At 41.1% G+C, this 22,720-nt stretch overlaps 1 protein-coding gene across 1 annotated transcript in view; it reads left to right on the top strand.

Annotated features, from left to right (window-relative positions):
* Positions 1–13,871: 13,871 nt before the first annotated feature.
* errfi1a (ERBB receptor feedback inhibitor 1a) overlaps positions 13,872–22,720 on the top strand; it is a 13,735-nt gene continuing 4,886 nt past the window's right edge. Inside the window, exon 1 of the mRNA XM_010782570.1 lies at positions 13,872–14,020. The gene's annotated coding sequence lies outside the window, so the exon portion shown is untranslated. The remainder of the gene's footprint in view (positions 14,021–22,720) is intronic.

Genomic DNA, 22,720 nt, shown 5'->3' on the forward strand with positions numbered 1-22,720 from the left:
TGTGTGTCTGTGTGTGTGTGTGTGTGTGTGTGTGTGTGTGTGTGTGTGTGTGTGTGTGTGTGTGTGTGTGTGTGTGTGTGTGTGTGTGTGTGTGTGTGTGCCTATGTGTGTCTGTTGTCCTCTTTGAGCTCATCATATGGCTCCTCCCTTTCCAGATGCTGGCCAGGGAAGAAAACAAGACCCGAACAGGGTGTCTGTCATTTGGGTATTACCGGGGCCTTCCCTCCCTCACTGGTTTGTATCAAAACAAACATGTCAGTTCAGAGTAGACTCATTTTTGGTATTGTTTGTGTATCTAGTCAAAGTGTTGCCGCAATTTGCATGTCATTTAGAACGAATGGTTTCTGGACATGAATACAAAGATTTAAACTTGTACTCAATTATTGTATTGAAACACACTTTTGAGGGAGTATTTTCATTGTCTGCTTTTTTGTATTTTAATTCAGTATGAATTTAACAACAGCTGTTACATACATCAATTGTACGGTGTCCTTGGATGTCATGAAAGGTGCCCTTAAATAAAATGTATTATTATTATACCTTTCCTTCTGATTTTTTTAATTTATTAATACAAATATATAAGAATTACAATAATTGTATACAATATGATTATACTAATTTTAAAACATGTTTCTTTAGTCTGTGACTCTGGTGGATCCTCTGACTGGATTTATTTGCTGCTAAACTGTGTTGAATTTCTCACACTATAGTGCTGCACTGATTCCCTTCACTTCCGCTGGTGTGCTCAAGTGTCAAGCGCAAAGAGTCTAAATCGACCAGATAGAACTTAAAATATGTCTATCTGCAATTGATCCTGAAGGATCAGTGTCCACCCCCGAGCAAACAGCAGTTTCTCATAGCACTCACCTCCCAGCCAACCAGGACCGTTGAAAGTATGTGCGGAGACAGCCACATTAATCACACTCCTAGATAACATGTCCTTTGAAAGCTCTATATTTCAAATACAAGCTTTGTGTGTGTATGTGTGTGCACCTCTAACTGTCACCAGAGCAGAACTTTCTTGCAATCTCTCTCCTTCCTAACAGAATTAAGTTTGTGACATGAAAGACAAACAACTCATGCACACACACCACACAAACACACATGCTCACACGCACACACTTCCACACTACTTGAACCCTGGGGCAGAATGCCAAAGCGCTGGAGGAATGTGACCTTCTGACCTTGGCTTGCAGACTTCCACATGGAGACCGGACACTAGGATGGTGTGCATCGGAAGAGGAGGCCAGAATAGCTCCGGTGTCCGGTAACGGGAGACAGACTCTGTTTGTAAACTGTAGCCATAGGACACATTCAGAGCCTGAAGTGCACATGTATATTCACAGACCCACAGGTGATGGAAACACATGTTTACTTATGTACAGAGGTGAGGAGGCGAGCTAGGATGGGTAACATTAAAGGAGGGTGCTAGCTTTGAGATCATTACGAACATCTCTCCTGTACAGCACTGGGTTAACCTTGCAGCAACACATTTTTCTTCTTTCATAAATCCTGACTTTCCTGTTTGACATTTCAAGTTTTTTCTTTTTATTTAAATACATGTTAGTAGGGAGAGAGGCCAAGTTTGACTTACTCAGTGCTACTTTAACCTGCAAAAGTTCATGCTACAAAACAAGTTTTCCGGTAAAAGAAAATAATCGTGTGAGTGGACAATGACTTAGCAATGCACATGTATGCATGTTTAGAATGCAATATGCAGTTGTTGCACATCTTTCTGCACACATGATTTGCATGGCCTGACACACAATGTTCTCAGTGCCAAGTAGTTGCACAATATGCTGACCTGTTTTTTTTCTTCCGTCAGTGAGTGCATGTAGTGTGGATCCAAGTCATGCTTCAAAGATGGTGCAGATAGAAGTGTACCACAGCTGCTGGAAACATATGTGACGCTTTTTATAAACTACCAACCAATGTATTGTCAGAGCTACAGACAGCTTTGCTTTCTCAGAAGCCTGTTGAAATTAAGTCATAGTGTTAAGAATATTAATTTACTAGTTACACAATTCAACTAGATCTAAAATATTTAATTAAAAAAAGCTTTATTTGTTTACTCTTTTACTTAAAGTAAAATATGCTATGCTCTTCAAAACAGGTAAAATGCTGAACTATATGGCTGAAGACATTCATTGTAAATCTTTTATTTTTATTTTTTATCTTGTACACAGACAGGCCAGGGGTAAACCCCACCCTCTGTACTTGGAGAGAGGACAGAGATACAAGTGACAAATCAGGTTCAACCAGTCACAGATGACAAACCTTCAGTGTTGCCTCACGATTATCTGACAAATACTTGTGCCCGCTGCAAAAGTCTTTCTTTGAAGATTCATTTGAATTTCCCTGCTTATTTTGCAATTAAGTGATATTAGATTTTATTGTACAAGTCATGTTAAACTAGTAGGAGGCTCCGTTACTGAAATGATTGACCCTGTTTTACAACCTGAATATAGCTAATTAGAGATTGCATAAAAAACAGCAATACCAGACAAATTGTGCAATACACAACAATCCCTCACTTTCCAATTCATTTTTGGTTTTACAACACACATTGTTTATTAACACAACAAACTTGTTTGAGTGTCCTGCATCATTTCTTTCAAATTAGTTTGATTTAATTCATTGGTAAAGGAATTGGAAACTAACAAGTAAGGACTGTAACTAAGCATTCTTATGTTCATATAGTCAGCACACTGGCATCAAATGCACTGTTCCAGTGTGTAACAGTATTGTAAAGGTTCTTCTGATTCCCCCCTTGACACTTCCTCATAAACTAGCTGACTTCTCTGACTCAGAAGATAGTCAGTTTTAAAAGCCTAAGGAGGCTGTCTCCAGAGGTGTGTGTAGTTTGTGTTTTATCAGTCTTGCTGAGCACACAGCTGCAGATTCTATACCTGACGCAGACAGTCTGGTGCCAATGGGTTGTAAAGCAATCAGGCGGCGGTAATATATCCCTCTGCCTATCAAATAGCTAACAGAGCAGGAACGGACAGACTGAAACAAACAGCATACAGCCCCCATCCCTCCCAATCGGGCCCTGGATGATCTGTTTTAGAGTCACTTTGTCACTGTCACTCCCAATGCCACATTCAGACACCCCGGCCTTCTGGTAGTGGGTACAGCTACCAATCGTACACTCAGCAAGTGACAATCTAAATTTGAACCTAGTGGAAAAATGTCATATAAGACAAAGCTTTTTTGTCGCACTGTTAGTATATGTCAGTTTATACTGAATCTGAACAAAGAAGACATTGTTAACTTGATGCTACCAAGAGCAGACAAGCCCAGTATAATTTGGCATTGATTCCAACTATAGTAGATTACAGTGTGTCTGGTCCATTTCTATTCTCATAAGTTCAGCTAAAGCAAAGTGAATCAAGTTGTGCCCTGCGATACCCGCACGACATCTATTCAGGTCAACTATTGAGAGATGCCACTATCACTACGACAACAAGTCAAAACAAACAATGCGTAGGTTTTGTATGTGTATGAAACACTAGACAGTCAGCTGCACAGAATGCAGCAAGTGGGAACAGAAGGAGGTCTTCGCCCCTTTCAAGCTTAACTTCCTGCCTTTATGAGACAGTGTGGGTGGTGGAAGTTTAAAAGCTATCAGACAGTTTTATTTAATCCGTGTTTACCATGATGGGGAGCTATGTAAACACAAGGGTTTGCCACAACGTTATTCCGACTATAGTCGCCGTGCTTGGATCTGATTTGACTCCTGGATGAGCTGGCTCCCAACTGTTTAACTTTTCCCAGGCTTTTGGTAACATTGTGGCTTGGAAAAATGACGGGTTACAATAACTTTGAGACGCCAATTCTGTAATCCGTCTAAAACGGCTAGTCTTGGAAACTTTCTGCACAGGTGATTAAAATCTAAACACATAATACCTCTAAACCTCCAATACTGTAAGTTCTTTTCCATCTGTCTACAGATGTCTGCATCTGGCCTAGCTGACTAATGACTAGCTGGTACCGGCTCCTAACTCAGTATAGAGGTGATAAACTCAACCTGGCCCCTGGGATGTTAAGTAATCAGGTCAAACACAGCGTGCACTCTATAAATGTTTTAGCATTGTCTTACTGTGTGGCTTCAGTGGGCAGAGGAGATTTCAAAATAGCCAATCAGGAAATACCCTCAAGGCCTGGGAGAGTTGGTAAGAACAGATTTATACACACCACATGTGTGTCATGTCCTGGGAACAGTGCACGCTAACTATTCAATATGTCGTAATCACAGGCTCTTATCTTAATGTCCATAGGAGGGAGGGTTTTATCAGCATGGCTATACAAGCCAGAGAGAAACATAGTGTGCACAACGCAACCAGGGACACAGTGACATGAAAACAGGAAAGAGAAACCAGGTGCCAAAAGAAACAAAACATCAGGTGTTGCATACGTTCATAACCACTCAGCCAGCTTGGGAGAGGAACAATAGATACTCTTAGAATGGAGATTGCTCCAAAGGTAATGTTCCTAAGTTTAACATACAGTCATACATCCATTCACATTAAAGGCCGTTACACATTAATTTGTACTTCAATACATTTTTTAAACTGTTGTTTTTGCCATAAATACTTTCCTCTGTATTTTGACCATTATAAACAAACAATAAAGGTTTCAGGCTTCCGTTCTTACTTTTCATCATTACAACTCTAGCCATAATATGCACAGTATTTATATTTCTGCGTTGTTTATTGTCACGCCCCCAGTGTGTAAAGGCCAAAGTTAAGTAAATCCTTTAAATGTGGAAAATGAAACGATCTGACCAGCAGAATAACAAAGTGTTGCACAGTTCAGTTATTCACAGCTGAAGCATGCTACACACCCTCACTAAAGAAGGAGTGACCCTTATGATAATATGCATGACTACAAGCTCTGACATTATGTGTTCTCTGCATGGTCGTATGTCATGATTTAGATAATTGTGTGTCTGCTCTAATCAGTCCTCAGTCACTGTGGCTCCAGTAATTTAAGCTGCTGTCAATGATTTGGAAGTTCTGCTCTGCTTTGGGGGAAGGCAGCACATCCTGGAGAGGAGACCCAGTGTTATGTCCCCGTCCCACAGCCCTGTGCCAACCAAACCGCATGAGTCAACCCCTCGCGGTAAGTGTGGGTGGCTTCTCTCCTGTGACTACTCCCTGACCCATCTTGCTCAAACTCCCTCACACTCTTCCTCTCTAATTCCCATTTTTCCGTGTGAATCATCAAGCCGGCTCTAGGTGAAGAATGTTTATACCAAGAAATAGCACTTCATATCCTGACCATAATTTGACTGTAGTTGTAAATATTAATAATACTACACTGGCTTTGGAACAACATGACACAGCTCTGTTTGCCGAGTGAGTTATAGTCGTGTCACATGAGAGATCTGCATTACGTCACATGGACACGAGCCTATACAAACACAAAGGACCAGAAGACAGCAGGGAGTGGTGTTTGTGCTCTTGTACAAGTAAGGTGTTTTCTTTAGGCCAGCATGTCCATTAACCTTAAGTCAGTCCCATTATAGATTACGTTTTCCTCCTGTGTGTCTGGTGTTGTTCTGAACAGGCAACTGCGTACTAAGAAAACATTTCCAGGGTCGCGTCTGCTTCTACTCATACAGAGTGCCAACAACATGCTGACATACTCCCATGAAGTGCTCCCTGTGCTCTGGCCTCTGCTGCTCATCCCGTGCTGACGTTATATGTCCCACACTTACCCTTGCAAAAGACACAAGTGCAAGTGAACATACCGTACCTGCATGTGAACGCTCATAAACATAAACTCAACACATTACATTTTCCAGGTTACGTTATCTACTTCCTATTAGCACAGTTTCCCAGCACAAGGGAAAAGCCAGAGGAAGCAGAGCTGTTGTTGTCTCTCTCAACTGGGTGCTTCCTGTCCTGATAGAGGGGCACATATAGAGATATCCCTGAAAGGAGCTGTTGGAACAGGGGGGGGGGTGTTTTGGACCCCTTTCAATGACTTACAATCTTATCTGGCCGGGGTTTGGTATGCATCCACTAGTTAGAGCTGGGTACAGTTTGAGAGAATGTATTCCAGCCTTCCTTCTCCCCTTCTCAGTTAGAAATAGTAAACAATTTGAAGAGCTGAAGAGAGTTAATAGCTGACTTTAATCATGCTTTCTCACCATACTGATAATAGAGAATCATTTCTGCCTTTGAATGTTTCTTTATAATCTAAGAAGACTTCTATCATCTATCCTAGGGATTTGTTTGGCGTTTGCAGCATTCCAGAGACATCATTACAAAGTAGCGCTTTAATAAGCATTCACTTTAATTAGAGGGTCCTGGTGGAAACGCTTTGGCAAGCTTACTTCAAAAAAACATAGCAACAATGCGGAATAAGCTCAAAGCACTTATTGTGCCGCATTATGCTATTTTATATAAACAGAAGTGCCATCTGTTTAAAACCGTTTTTTTGAGAAATGTTAACTCTAAACTCTTTGTCTCTTGATAGAAAAGTAGGTGTGATTACTTTTGACACATAACTTTGTTATTTCTGTAAAGCATTTCAACATGACATCTTGTTCTCCTGGCGACTTCTGCTACATCTCAAGATGCTTCAGTTTATACTGTAATCTGAGTAAACATTCAAAGACAGGCCACCTCCCTGTCTATCTGCTCTGTCTGTCGCTTTGTGTGTCCTCTCTATGGTTTGTGACACATTGGTGGCCTGTTGTGCTCAATCTTTGGGAAAATGAAATCACGAGTGTTTGTGTTTGAACTATTGTAAACATTAAGCTCCTCATCCTGTCTGCAGATAAGAGTTCCGGACACGGATATCATTAAATAATGAAGGGATGTGTAGATAAATCAAGGCTATTATCGGTAGTCAGGAAAGCCGAGCTTATCCTTGTCAAAAAACAAGATTGGTGATTGAATGGCTGGCTATTGTCGCCTACAAAGGAAGGACACAGATACTGATGTCTCAGGCCTCACGTATGCACATGCACATGGAAAATTACCCACACTTTAAACAGAAGCTTTGTGCTCAAGTGTATTCTGTGCTTAGTAATCCAATGGTCTAAAGGCAGCATTTGAATTAAGCAAGGCTAATTATCAGGCCAGAGAAAACTAGAGAGATACATTGCTTAGGGTCTTTTGAGGTTATTTTACATGCACTAGGATATTTTCACAATAATAATCTCTTTCTAGGAAATAAATTAAACATGCTTTACATTGCTTTACAATGCAATATAAATGTTTCTCTATCTCTTATGTCTCTAGCACTGTGAATCAGCATTTTTTATGAAGCTGATGTACTTGCACGACACTGTGCTTGAACGTGCGTATTGTCACTTTGGTTAAAAGCACAAGGTAATTAAATTCAATGTTTAAAAAGTGCTTGTATATATATATTCTTTTGATAATGTACTCCAAAGACAGACACGTTCAGGGTCCAGTTTGTGTCACAAGAGATAACATGCAAGGCTCTTTAACGCCACGAGGGTCACAGTGTCTTAACCACTTCGAAATGAGCCCCTATTTAAAGCCAGTCCTTCAACAAAGGCAGTCTAAGGTCAGAGAAACACGTATGTGAGTGTGATATCTCTTAGGGAAGTGTAAAAGGACACTCTTTTCCTGTGAAGTGTGAAGATATCCCACAACGCTTTTCAGGGTTCAAGGAAGGCTCCAAATGATGGAGTAATTATGTCAGGAGCTTTACAGTAAATATAGTTTTAGAGGGAGATTTGTGGGTAGAGGGTGATAAGTATAGACTACTGCACTCAAAGGGTTGTTTGGAGTGTGGAAAACAATCTGAAAATAAAGATGTTTGACTTAAGTGTCTACTGTCTGTCCTATGTGTAAACAGAAGTATGTGCAGGTGTCTATGTGTGCACAACTTTTTCATGAGTCAACAAGAGTTTATGTGCATGTCTGTGTATACAGCAGAGTCTTTTTTTTTACTTGACGACTGGAGGGAGTACAAGCACATTGTGCCCTGTGAGCTCGGTGCACACCTCCCACACACCTTCAGGCTCCAGAGGCCCTTGCAGTGTTTGGTCTGGGGCGGCTCCCCGGCTGATTTACTTCCTGCCAGGGACCACAGTGGTGCGGGGAGGAGAGTATCTGCAGGGTTTGCCAGAAGGCAAAAAGGAGGCCAGGATAAACTGAGATTTATGGTTGATTTAAAAGGCTGTTAATTCTTCTTTTTGTCGCCACTTCAAACAGAAGCTGTGCGCCTTAGTGACCCTACTCTTAGTTCAGTACAGTAGACCTGCAGGACAAAGCATGAACTATTTTTAAACTGGCACTGTTTGCCCCAAGTTTTCATACCTTCAGAGAGATCACCTGCCCTTGTTTTAAAAATAGCCGTGTACAGCAGTGGTAATTCATTATTTTTTGCAAAGCTGAGAATAATCTGCTGGCTCTAAGATAATTATAGTCCTTATTTAAACTTTACTTTGAATGTTCTTTCCACCCGGAGCTACATTTACAAAGTGGTGAAGGTGCCTCCTATGAAGCCTCTATTTTGTCTTCTGTTTTGTCCTGGCAGTATCACAGAGTAAAAAACGTCACATTCTATATGCTGTATATTTTAAAATGTGAAGATGTTTATATTTAAAAGAATAACAAAATAAAATATCTAGAGTGAAGTGTAGGGCCTATGTGAGCATCCACATCAGCTTCAATTATCTTTGTCATATTATGTATACACTTACAGTATGTGTATCTCATCCTACAAATGGATGAAATATATTTACTACAAATGTTGCAAAACCTTGGTTGATATATGTGCAGTGCACATCTGATTGCTTGAGATTATAGGCCTAATGTGTATGACTTTTTTGAGAAAACAAACAACTTTCAAAACACACAACTTTCAGACAATAAATTAATTGATCAGCCCACCCACCTGCTGTAACTATAAGCATTGCCTTTGTTAACTGTGTACTATATAACTCCAATATAACACCATGGCTTAGTGTGACTTTGCATACGCTCTTGAGAAAAAGCATGAATGTTGTTGTGGGGCAGATTAAATGGCAGTTTAATTATTCATCTAGTTTAGCTTTCAACGTGTAGGACCAAGGCCGTTATAGTCCCTGTACCATGACCACTGAGTTTAAGACAGGACTGTATTTACACCCACGCAGGGTTCTCTGCCTGGAGCAACACATTTCGCCTTAAACATATGCGTTTGCACAGCCAACCTGCTTGTTGGGGGTGGAAAATGAGAGCTGGACCTCATCTGCATTCTCCTGAACTCGCAGGCCTGTCGTTAAAAGGCTTGTGTGTGCGGTGATCCAGAGCATTTCTGTTGTGAAGAATTAATGTGGCTGCTGCCCAGCGCCAGGTCAGGTAGTCTGGCTGACTTCATCAGGGCCCCTAAATGCATGTGTGAATGGAACAAAAGGCCCTCTGACAAAGCACATACTCTGCCCTGAATGACTCAGTCTCTGTCACCAGACCCTGCCACATGCACTTCATCAACACACAGAAAAACAGGACTTGTTCAGCTCACTGCCTGTAGCTCATCTGTGGACTGCATCCTTCATTACACACGTGTCTTCTTAGTGCACCTAAAGTGCAATTCTTCTTTTAACTCTGAAGCAACTGATTTATACCTCACTCCATTAGGACTGCCCCCTTTGAATGCAAGCCTGCTGATCTTTTTTCTGCACAACATCTGAAATCTTTATCAGCAGAGCTAGGGGCCTTGGGTCTGGATGTTTGCTGTGAGCTTGGTTTCTTATTTCCCCCATCCATGAGTGAGACTGAACCAGGAAATCAGGGGAAGAGCAAATTCCCCCAACAATCAGTAAAGATGAATAGATTGCTACATTAAGCAAAACCTAAACCTTCTCCTGTATAGACTGACATCAAAAACACCGGAAACCTGCAATACTCATCGGCCAAAGGGCAGAAACTCCTGTTTTGGACGTTTGAAATATGATACAGGCATTACATTGCAGAAACAGGCGATGTAGCTCTTCATGAGGCCCTATAGGATTCTGTAATGCAGCCAGAACAGAAAATGCAAGTGCAGGCAAAAGAAAACTGATGTTCTGTAAACTGAAAATGAGTTGCAAGGCCGGAAACAAGGCATATTAGGAACAGGTTTTCATCTGTGTCAGTCAATCCCGTGGAGTTCCAGTGTTGCAGCCTGTGAGCAGAGTTGGCTCTGAACCAGCGGCTGGAGAAAGTCGAATCAGCGTGACGTTCTCCATCACACCACAGCTGTCGTTTTCACAGCTTCTCCCAAAACACCAGACACAAATGAAAGCATTTATGTGGGTGATTGTGTGTGACTGTGGATGTTCCCATTCTTTTTACAACTTCCCAAAACCTTAAAAGGAAGAAATATTACAGTTTGGTAGCTTCAGGAATAATCAGCCATCTTAATAACTAACATGAGTTCAGTCTCAGTCATTGGATGAGCTCGCCAATAACTCCCCCAGTCTATGTCTAAGGTAATATTTGGGTCGTGAAGACTAAACACACCCTGTCATCATCAAGGAGGCGGTGTGGCTCGCTCCACCCACTACTAACAGCAGGCTGTGGCTACACTTGAACTACTGAACATAACAATGTAGAGGAGTGATACAACGATGACTCGTTATTGCTGCTTTTGATTATATTGAACTCTAAAACAGAAAATAACTGTGTGTGAGGTAATTTACTCTAAAACCCCTTCATTTCCCAGAAGTATTTGTATCAATATAGGAAGTGATTAATAAGTGAAGCATCTGGAGGATTCTCAGGAGTTTGGTTAACAAGAAGAAGTGCTTTAATATGGTCGTATTTACATTGTAGTGAGAGATGACAGCCCGTTGCCTGGGGATTTGTGTTTTGTTTCCACGGCGCAAGCCAAGTGTGTGTGGGTCTGCCAGACAAAACCACGATCCAGCAGTAGTACACGGCGATGTGTCAGCCTGAGGCTCGGCTATGGAGCTCACAGCTGCAAAGGCTGGACCCACAGCTCATCTGCAGTGTGAACCATGTAGGCAGCATACAGTCTTTTTGAAATTATTCAAATTATTATTTATTATTGTTTTTTATTTCATCTTTATTAATCCAGAAGAATGCCATTGCTGCCCAATAAATGAAACACATAATGTTTTCAGAGTCACCAATAACATTACAGTTAACACATTAAAAAAGTCAGGACCATGCACAATTGTTTTTACTTCATGTGTCATGGTTTTGAGATATCATTTATCCCACAATCCTATGGAAGTTAATTTCTTCAAAGTAAGAGTTTGATGTGAAAACAAAAAATACAAAAAAAAGGATGACATGTTGGCATCTCTGTGGCAGGTGGGCTAGTAGCTGAAGGCTAACGTTTGGGAAGTTTGTTTCTCTGATAACCTAATATTCATCTCATTACTGAAATTCTCCATCCAGTTGTAATACAAAGTAAAACATTAGGAAGATCTAAAACATGTCATGTGAAAATGTGACATAAACGTGCATATTGAAAGGACCGTCTACTTGATACAAATGTGTTTGAACATTTTGGGAAATATTTTGATCATATTGCAAATTATAGTAGCCTAACCACTATTTTTGTAATGTCGGTGAACTGACTCTTTAAACAGCAGACACATTTTTTATATTTCTCAATGGAGAAAGTTGCAGACTTTGCTGGCCACAAATGCTTAAAAAAGCCTTACAATATCAAAGAGGGTTAGCCAGCAAACCAGGGTCTAAATAAGTCCTGTGTTGAGATTTTTTTTTGGAAGAGCACAGAACACCTATTCAATGAAATAAAGCTTGACGTCACCTTTGTAAAGCACTGAGACTTCTGCTGCTGTGTTTATATCAGTATGAACTTTGGACGCAGGCTTAATATGCACGTAATTTAATTACCTCAGCAGGCAGGCAGCAATCACTGCTGTGACCTCCATAGGGAATAAATCATTTACATCAGGTTTTTTTTTTTATATTTCCAACAGAACTCCACCCTTCCTGTTGGTGAGGGATTCTTAATAGGCTAAGAGACTGAAGCGTCACTTCATAAATATACCATTGTGTTGTAGTGTGAACCACAAAGGGAAATTCCTCTCTGCTCCAAATGACGCTGAAAGGAAAATGAACCAAAGGTTTCACTTTTTTGATGTGGTGGATAAATCTCAGCATGAGTCATGAAGTACAACCAGAGAATTGGAAATTTTTCCTGAGAATGATACTTATTTTGAAATGTCTTTCATGTGCCATCTTAAACTCTCATCAGAGCTGCCTCTGGCTGCGGCTGCTTATCTCCTTCCCTGACTTTTTTCCCCTCTGACTGACTAACTTTATAAGGAACTTCCTGTGAGTGATGGCATCACGATGTGGCACACAAACAAGGAGGGGAGGTGGGCTGAAGTGGGAGGAGAGACAGTATCGACTTAAAGCATATTTATTCCAATGAATGTTCATGGATAAAGGTATCCCAGCGGATTTAGAAATGTAAAGCAGTTAACACAAACACATGTTTTATTAAAGGGAAATACATTTATTTTTTCTCACTTTTGAAACTGTACCTTTATTGTTATAGGTGAGCATTTCCAGTACCATCCCTCACATTATTTGTAATCCAAACTCTGACGCTCATTTCATTCACATACATAAATTGTAAATCACACCAAGTAAGCCCCTTTCCTCTGCTGGTCACAACTGACCCAGGGAATCCAAAAAATGTGCCTGAAATTATAAAGGGGGATTAGCAATAGCTTTTCCATGAAGTGACCAAATATGTAATGATAAGCCTGTTGGGTTTGGGGGGGGGGCGTGCACAAGCTGTAAAGGATTTATGAACATAGACACAAGAACACTCTGTTCTCTCTTTCTCGCTCTCCCGCACACACCTCAGCTTTATGCCACTATTGATTCAACACACGAGTTGTTTGTAGCCATTGTATCACTGTGTTTGGTCAGTGTGCATGTCAGTGTTGGGTTTGTATAGCCCAGTTAGGTAAGGTGACATAGCTAATACAACACCACTTACGATCTAAGTAGGCTTAGTTACTGGAAATAGATGATGTTAAGAATAGCATTTACCCTAAACTTAAACAAAGAAAAATATTTGTATCATCCATGTTGCTCTGTGCTTTAGTGAAAAATACCTCAGGTCAACACAGAACAGGTCCAGCTAAAAGACAATGCAGAGGGTGATCTGATTAGCAAGCAGTGAAACAATCTGGGCTGCATTCAGCTAGCAGCTGTGCAGATAAGAGTGTTTCTGGCTGTGTTTCTTGAGCTGTTGTCTTTGTTATCTGCCCTGGATCCATCCCGATTACTGCCTCTGACGTCCTGCAGATCTGTGCAATTTACTTTTGACTGCAGCTTGAATGCATGCTGTTTATGAAACAACACAGAAGAGGTACACCGTACATGATATGTGACGGAAACTGTTTAAACTCAAAGGAGGACTTTTCACCTTATCAGAATAACTTTACTGCTGCAAATAATAATACAATTATGAATAAACATCACCTCACTGCATCAACCAATCCCCATTTAGCTGTATTTTGATAACAGAGCAGCATGTGTTCAGGTGTTTACTGTTTCCTACAGGGACACAGTTTATCAGCTGACTGTATCCTTATGTCTACACCTGCTCCTTCCTCTAAGTTTAACAGCAGACTTTGATCACATCAAGTTAAGTTAACGTTTAAATCAGCCCCGTGTATGTTCAAGGTTGATTCTGCAATTCCTACTGTACTCACTCAGCCTGTCCTGCTCTATACATCCATGGTCCGCTGCACGTACACTGTACAGAGACATGGTGCAAAAGGAGACTGCGCCTTTAAGGGCAAGTGTGCAAGGCGGAGCCAGTGCGTCTCTCGTGTGGTGGAAGCTTATAAAACAGCTCAGTACAATACTAGATTTATCTTAAAAAGTGTCACAGTTTAACCGGAGCGCTGCCAATACGCTGGCGTCTTGTCGCTGATGCAATCAGAACACTAAAGACTCAAATCAAACAAAGAAAACAAGGAGCTATAATTCACCAAAGAGGAGTCTATAGGAGGAAGTCAACAGAGGAGATCTGTGAAGTTATTTAGGTGAGTTCAGAAAGGGATTGCTGTTCAAGCCCATATCGTGTCCATTGTTTTGTATGTTGGTTCCAGCACGACATACTGATTGATGTGCAACTTCAGCTATTGAGAATATTTGTATGTTTTTTGTGTGTTATTCTTGAAGGCATTCAGAGGAGTAGCCTACCCTGTCTTTTTGCTAACATTACGAAGATTTGAAAAGTCCTCTTTAAAGTAAACTAGAAATTGGGAACACATTTGTAAACCTTTACTAAAACGACACGTCTTTTTGTCATGGTAAATATAACATGTTTGATCTCTTTCTAAACTTTTGGCAGATTGCAAATCTATAACCTTGTTTTATTTGTATGTCATCATTTATTTAATTAGTCGACAATTATCTATGTGTCATTTCCGTTTAAGCTAAAAGGAAATTATCCATTCTGTATCATCACTAGCTGTCCTTGCCAGATAGCTGACTTGTGTATTGTGGCGTGAGTCACCTGCCTGCTAGAGGGCTTTTAACCATTATTATCTCAATCCGGTAAAGTGAGGGGGTGTGCGCGCTGTTTGCTTGCCGCACAGGTAGAGCGGGTATGGTTGCTCGGAAACCGCTGCAGGGGTGTCATGAGCGGGGTGTGAACTCCTTCTTTCAAGGTCTGTGTGTGACTACTACAATGCTGAAATAAAAGGCAAGCTATCTGCTGATGTTTTACTTAACTGATAACCCCATCAGACCTTCTCCTTCCCGGTGTTGTGTCAAATTATGCACCCCCGTCGTGAAATGCACCCCTTGACACGGGAGCGCGCATTTGAACGTATAGTCCACCAATCTATGTTGTCTTTTTGATGGTTGGGTTGTCAAATCCTGGATTTTGCATTCATTCGTCACTTATTTTTCAGTTAATTTTTTATTTAATATATGTTTTTATTTAACTGTGACGACCTGTCTGTATACTTGTGCTTTACAATGTATTGTTTATTTGTACATCAAGTGCTTGAGGGTGGGATTAATATAATTTTTATTTTATTTTGGGTGGTGCTTTTTATGAACAGCCTGGTTGCCACGATATGCACCCCTTGCTATCTCTGACAATAAACGTGTCACATACATGAAACTTGCTTCATTTATTGGCACTAGTCCTACAATTATACCCTCCAAAGTGCTTGAGGGTGGGATTAATAGAAGCATCCTTTTTGAGGGGTGCTTTTACGGCAGGCTAGGGGGTGCATTTTAAGACGGGGTGCATCATTTGACACAACACCGGCATACATGGGCCCTCACTCACGTAGCCTATTGCATGGACAGAAAGGCCAGACTTGACCTTATAAAGACTCACATTCTTTGACCAAATTATCTGAATTAAGTGACTCGAATTCCCCATTAAGAGGGTTAATACTCTGCATGACTACACATCATTTGTTTAATCCTGTTGCCTGTAAATGCTCCTATGGTTAACTGCCAGGATGAACTGTCTTTGCACCTGTTGCAAGAGGAAGCACAAGCCCCCGGGGTTCATTATCGAGGATCATGTTGCGTCCCATCCCCGCCGAACCGAATCGACGGCCCTGGGCAAGGGGGGTGCATGCCTTGTTGGGCAGTTTGGCTCATGCTGATGCCACACGCTTCCTGTTGTTTTAGAGCTTTGTTTCTCACCAGCTGTCAGGGCAGCACATACATATGGCTCATAGGAGAGCAGGAACGAGGGGGCCGTGTTCCTCTCAGTCATCACTCCAACATTATAAGAAGGACAGCATGTCTCATATGTGGTCTGCAGAAGACTACACATGAGACTGACCACCAGGCTGATGGATGCACCTGTTATGCTGCATTCTGAAAAATAGGACTTCTGATAGGGCGTGGAAGTGATTAGAAGATTTTCTGCAACAATGCAAAGCTGATGTCAGTGACCTGAGACATGGCGTAGAACAAATACACCAATATGATACACTGTGCTTTAAAACATAAAGGCTTTGCATATTTTAATGTAACACTTTTTAAATCTCAAGAGATCTGACATATTGAACAGGTTAATCCAGTGTGGGGCCTAAACATCTGATCAGATTTTGGTCTTCTTCTGACCACATAAATATAAACTTGCTGCTGGATTTTTTTTTTACCCTCTGAATAGTGTACACATTGTTTACTCAGCCCTGACACATACTTGACATGACATGGACATTCAGGTCATTTGACTGGAGGAGTTCTTGCAACATCAGGTATATCTGTCGTAACTGGAGGAGCCCTTTCCTCTGCTGTTCAGGACAAGCAAGATTGCAGCACTGAAGCACAGCACAGTCAAGTTTAAAATAAACTGTAAACATATAAAGAGTGGAGGTACAGTCCGTTAGAATGAGACCAGACCGATTGTTAATGATTTCACACCTACATTTGCTATGTTGAATTTAGGCTTATTAAAACTCTTGCTATAGTTGAAAGGTAAAGACAATTTAGAAATCGAGCTGGTAAAATTAACAACTGTATTATTTTAGATGTACTGTCAAATAAATCAACTGAAGCACAACTTGCTATTGCTGTTTCAACTTTACATAACTTGTATCTACTTAAGGCCAACTGTTGAATAAAGTAGACTACAAAAACGGGCACAAAATAATCTACTCATTATGGCTACATTTTCTCATAAACACTTATTTTCTGCTTTCTTTATATTCAAATACTCTGACTAGAATGTTCTGACTGACAGAGCGCTCTGTCCTCATGAGGACATACAGTGGGGCAAAAAAGTATTTAGTCAGCCACCAATTGTGCAAGTTCTCCCACTTAAAAAGACGAGAGGCCTGTAATTTTCATCCTAGGTATACCTCAACTATGAGGGACAAAATGAGAAAAAAAAATCCAGAAAATCACATGATTTAAAGACTTTATTTGCAAATTATGGTGGAAAATAAGTATTTGGTCAATAACAAAAGTTAATCTCAATACTTTGTTATATACCCTTTGTTGGCAATGACAGAGGTCAAACGTTTTCTGTAAGTCTTCACAAGGTTTTCACAAACTGTTGCTGGTATTTTGGCCTATTCCTCCATGCAGATCTAGAGCAGTGATGTTTTGGGGCTGTCGCTGGGCAACACAGACTTTCAACTCCCTCCAAAGATTTTCAATGGGGTTGAGATCTGGAGACTGGCTAGGCCACTCCAGGACCTTGAAATGCTTCTTACGAAGCCACTCCTTCGTTGCCCGGGCGGTGTGTTTGGGATCATTGTCATGCTGAAAGACCCAGGCACGTTTCATCTTCAATGATTGAAGATGAAACGTGCCTGGGTCTTTCAGCATGACAATGATCCCAAACACACCGCCCGGGCAACGAAGGAGTGGCTTCGTAAGAAGCATTTCAAGGTNGCGAAAGCCAGATTATGCATATATGTTGATGCATGCTCAATTGCGATTGTGTTTATATAGTGCATATGAGAAAGGAATTCTGAATGTGTGTAAGTGCGTACTTATTTGCATGTGTGGGATGTGTANATTTTTTGAGATAGGATTTTTGAGTTTTCTTAAGCTGTATGCCATAATCAGCAATATTAAAATAATAAAAGGCTTGCAATATTTCAGTTGATTTGTAATGAATCCAGAATGTATGACATTTTTGTTTTTTTAATTGCATTACAGAAAATAAAGAACTTTATCACAATATTCTAATTTTCTGAGACAGTCCTGTACACTTATTTGTAACATACGTAGCCCTAGCATGGAAGTAATGTGCATACCTTTGCTGAGTTGCACATCAATTACATATCGGGGAGCTCAGAGGTTTTCCCATCCCATTTATTTGTGGCTTGGTTACACAGAAAAATCCTCAGTTGGCTAAACCCTGCAATCCCACTGATGAGTTTCCTGGCTCCATACCCAAAACAGAGGTAAATCTGGCATGGGTGCATTTTTATGAATTCATGTGTATGTGTGCCTTTGCTGGACAACCAATTGCCAAACAGAGCTGCCAGGGTTTGCTTCTCCAACTTCAGTCCCTCTAGCAAAAACTGTGGCAACCCGGGCTAATTTGACCCTCCTGCCTGCCTGTGAGAGCCCCTCCATTGGTATGCAAGGCATGGTGTGTCCTCAACAATAATTCGGGGATAAAATCAATGATGCTGCCAGTGAACGGTCCGTGGTTTTTACTGTCTCCATCAGTGACTTTTGGGAGGGTGTGTGTGTGGCTCCGTGACACGCTGGTTTGACAGATCTTCAACAGCTGTGTTGGTGGAGGGCCATGTGCGAGTGGAGATGAGGGTGTTGACGAGGCTGTCCATTAAAGCTGGGCGTGACACATGAGCAGCAGTAAAGCGGGTCTGTCCCATCGCCGTCATCGCTGTCACACGTTTTGCCGCGACGGAGAGTTCAGCCCCGCATTAATGGATTCCAACTTGACGGATTCCACTTGATCACATCTCAGTTGAATCTCCATTAAGATGTCAACGCGATGGTTAATGCATTTGAGATTTGTCCCCTCGTCCTGCTAAACCGTTATTTATGACACTTATTAGGAAGCGTAACCCGGCCATCAATTAATGTCCTGCAGGCATGCTAAGCAATCGGGTCCATTGGCGTCAGACCAAATGTACTGGAACGTCCATTAATACTGCAATCCGCATGCAAGTGCTCACATTCAAATGAGCCCATTTGGAGTCACACACACACATGCACTCCTTAAGGCAAAGCTTTGTGCACATTTGCAGTTTTCTTAAGTTGCACTTTGAGAAAAGATCTAATGCATCTCGAAAAGCAAACACATTTAACTTGTTTACACCTCATCATGAAGGTGAGACACCCTATTAATGTATTTTCTGTATATGTTGATGCTTTTTACTCAGTGATGAAAGGAAATGTTATACCTTGTCATTTAATGAAGCATTGTCTTTTAATTGGAACTGGCCTACACTCACAGTAGAAAAATGTATCCACACTGCGTTGCTCGAAAAAAAAACTGTTAAATTAAAGATTACTTTTAATATATTCATCTATAGATCTAGCCAGCTGTAAAATATACAAGGAGTCACATACTGTGAGAAGGTTAAAATCTCTTAAAGGGTGAAGTCAGCTCGTGAGATTGTCTGCAGTGAAATGTAAAATATAAAAAAATGAAAATCAGTGAATTTTGCTATATAGTCTGATGTGCACTGACACTTCAATTCACCTACAATGACATGACCGGTATTACCAATTCACTATTCAATACTGTATACTTTATTGAAAACCATTCAATCTTTATTTCGGGTTTCTGTGGAGTTACATTTAAAAAGGGAATAACAAAAAAAAAAACACATGACTGGAATAAACAATACAATGGATGGATTTTGTGCAGCAAAGAAAAAACTAACAAGTGGCTGAACTTGATCTGTTAAGATGGAAACTGTACATCACATAACAAGGGGCCAGTTGAAACAGAAGGAGGAAGGATTATTCTAACTGCGAACAAAATGAGGTTTGGCTGTGGAACACATGGATTAGAGCTGATTTGCAAATGCAGCAGCTTTCATTTGTAAAAAGAATAGCAGTAACTCCCAACTTGCCTTGTAGTGGTTTTTGCTTCCAAACAAACCTTGTAATAAAGGACGTGGGAGGTTTCGAGTAATGATTCCCTCCAAATCCACTTTGTTACTATAAATGGAGTCAGTAAACATTGTGTGTTGTAGAGACCCCGGTACCTGTTGTTGTTTGAATTTGTTCTCAGGCAGACAGCGGATAGGAACAAGTTATGAAGGTAACACCGCCATCGCTCAGGCAGGACAGAGCATTACTCATGTGATGTTAGCTTGTGTTATTAGCTAAATACAACCGCCTGTAAGATGAAGGACAGGAGTAAACACACAGTGTGTGCTGAGCAAAATGTGTTTGGTGACACTGTGTGTTTTTGTGTGTGTGTGTGTGTGTGTGTGTGTGTGTATATGTATATGTATATGTATATGTATATGTGTGTGTGTGTGTGTGTGTGTGTGTGTATACTGTATGTATATGTATATGTGTGTGTGTGTGTGTGTGTGTGTGTGTGTGTGTGTGTGTGTGTGTGTGTGTGTGTGTTAGGCTGATTTAATAAGAGGTATTTCAAAAATTAAAGTATTTTTGGTTAAAGGGGACCTATTATGCAAAATGCATGTCTTTTATACATAAATATGTGTCCCCGGTGTGTCGGGGAACTCACAAAGTGTCAGAAAACAAAACCCTCTCTCTTTTCCTCCGTACCCAAATAAAAAATAAAAAAAAGGGGGGTGCTAACAAGCAGANGTAAAGTGCTATTTTTTACGAGTGGGGAGCGGACCTCACCTCCTCTAGGGGGGTCCGGGGGGATGCTCCCCCGGGAAGATTTTTTTAAAATATTGAAGTTAAAAGCATCAATCTGGTGCACTTTGAGATCTATGGATACATCTCTCAACACCCAGATGAAACACAACTGTAAGCAGATGTTCTTTTTCTTTATGGATATTTTACAAATCACTCCCCTTTCAAACTGTATTCTTGTTTTACTGCCATATAGTATTTCATAACTGTTTTTCCTTTATTCTCTTATTTTTTTTTATAACTAAAATGATCATATGAAGAAGGTGTGCCGCGAAAATAATCTTTTGAATAATTTTTGACCAAACCGTTTGAGACCCACTGAGATAACTTAGACTAAAGTTAACTATCTAAACACTCAGAGAGTCCTTTAGCTCACCTGAGCCTCTCAGTCTGAGAGGAGAGCTCTCCTCCAGCTTGTTGTGGAACAAACAGCTCTGTATGTCCGTTAGTGCAGCTAGCTAACCAGATGCTAACAACACGGTCCCTGCTGCTGGGCGCTGGCACCGGTCCCTCTCTCTCTCCCCCTCTCTCACACACACTAAATGCGCTATTTCCGCACACACACACAGAGCCGCGAGCTTGAATGACACAAGCACACTTTTATTTCCATGCAACTCTCTGATTGGTCTGGTGTCTTGCCTCTGTTGCCAGGGCCGTGGGAAGTAGGGGTGCTGAGGGTGCTGCAGCACCCCCTGATGGAGGACAGGGAATCTGCACGTCCACAAGATTAAATGGAAATATAATACAAAAAAACGAATTTTCAGCCCTGATGTAACAACATTCATAATTAAGTCAAGATAACACCCTTTTCACCCCGGTTACAGTTTCCATTTGCCCTGTACGATGAAAGTGGGGGATGTTGGCTTATCAGGCGCCCGCAGCTCACACACAGGACAGATATCAGCTGTCTGGACAGGACTGATAGCCAGACAGACTGAGAGGCTCAGTGAGGTAAAGGACTGAGTGTTTAGATAGTTCACTTTAGTCTAAGTTATCTCAGAGGGTCTCAAACGGTTTGTACAATTTAAAAAATGTAAACAAATATTCAACAACTTATTATGGGATAAATAAAACCATTTGAAAATCCAAGTGGCATGCTATAAGACAGGTAAAAACCAGAAAATATTGTTTAAATCTGGGGAGAGGATAAAAGAATATGCATAAATAAATAAATTTAACTGGTAAAATAAGAAAAAATGAAACCAACAAAAAATAAAATAAGTTTACATTAACTTGTTATGGGCTAATGTTAGGGGGTTATTGGTTATGTCCCCCACCCATAAATTATTTGGAATTATTAAAATGTAAACCGATCTTTTTTTAATATGGTTGTTTAGAAGCTGTACCCCTTAGATCTAGTCCCTCCCTGGCAATTTCACTCAAAAGTGCACCAAGATTGAAGCATTTTATATAATGTGTAAAAAAATCTTCCCCCCCTGGGACCCCCTAGGAGGATGTGATCCCCCACAGGCAACCCATTTGAAACATGTTCCCAACGGCTATGTCTGTTGGCATACTGGGGAAACACGGGGGGAATTACAGTCCTGCCGTCCCTTTCTAGGGGGGGTATTGATGTAGGTTCACGTAAAGCAAGGTCGAGATATGATTATTGGAGGTAAGAATTTCGGCTACAGAAAAAAACATTCGGGGCAGGCCAAAATATTATTTTAAAACAATGTGAATTTATTGGGTACATATTTTTACACAGATTAATGCACAGCGGGGGAACGCAATAAACGTCAAAATAAATTCAGGACCAGGGGATAGCAAACCTGGCTCCGCTAGGGTGCCCTGGCGGCGGCTTCCCAGACACTTGCCATTTATTTCCTATGGCAATTTCCCCCCAATCCCCTCTTCTGGATCATCTAAATTCGGGGAATTGGGCCAAACCCCCTGGCAACGCCCCTGCCAAGCATTGGGCACGCGGGCACGTAACCAGTGGCACACAGGAATAATGGAATAAGTGTGCAAAAATATTGAAAATTTATTTTCGGAATCCTGAACGAGACCCCCAGCCAGAGCGCGTCTCCGTTTTTACCCTGCGAAGGAACCGACAATTGCACGCAAAACCAGGCCCGCTCTTCCTTTTTTAAATCCAGGCGAAACTTTCTGCCGCTTTCCTCCGTGGTGCAGTGCTAGGATCGGTTTCACCCACGGAGGAAGCACTCACAAATTGCCAGTAGGCCTAAACCCATAAAGAGCTTGTACAAAATGCCCGCATTTGCGTGGGGCTGTGGTCTTTAGTTGAAAGCCCAGGTGGCGATTTCTGCTCATCTCCTCCATCGAAATAATATCTACACAAAGGGGCGGACTGGCCCATCTGTGTTATTGAACCTTTCCTGTCGGCTCCCAAGACCGTAGTCGAGGAGATGAGAAGCAACAGCCCTTCAGGTTCAATAACCCACTTTAGCTTAAATGACTGGGAGAGAGGC

Source organism: Notothenia coriiceps, unplaced genomic scaffold (assembly GCF_000735185.1).
Source record: "Notothenia coriiceps isolate Sejong01 unplaced genomic scaffold, NC01 NC01_scaffold00024667, whole genome shotgun sequence".
NCBI lineage: Eukaryota > Metazoa > Chordata > Actinopteri > Perciformes > Nototheniidae > Notothenia > Notothenia coriiceps.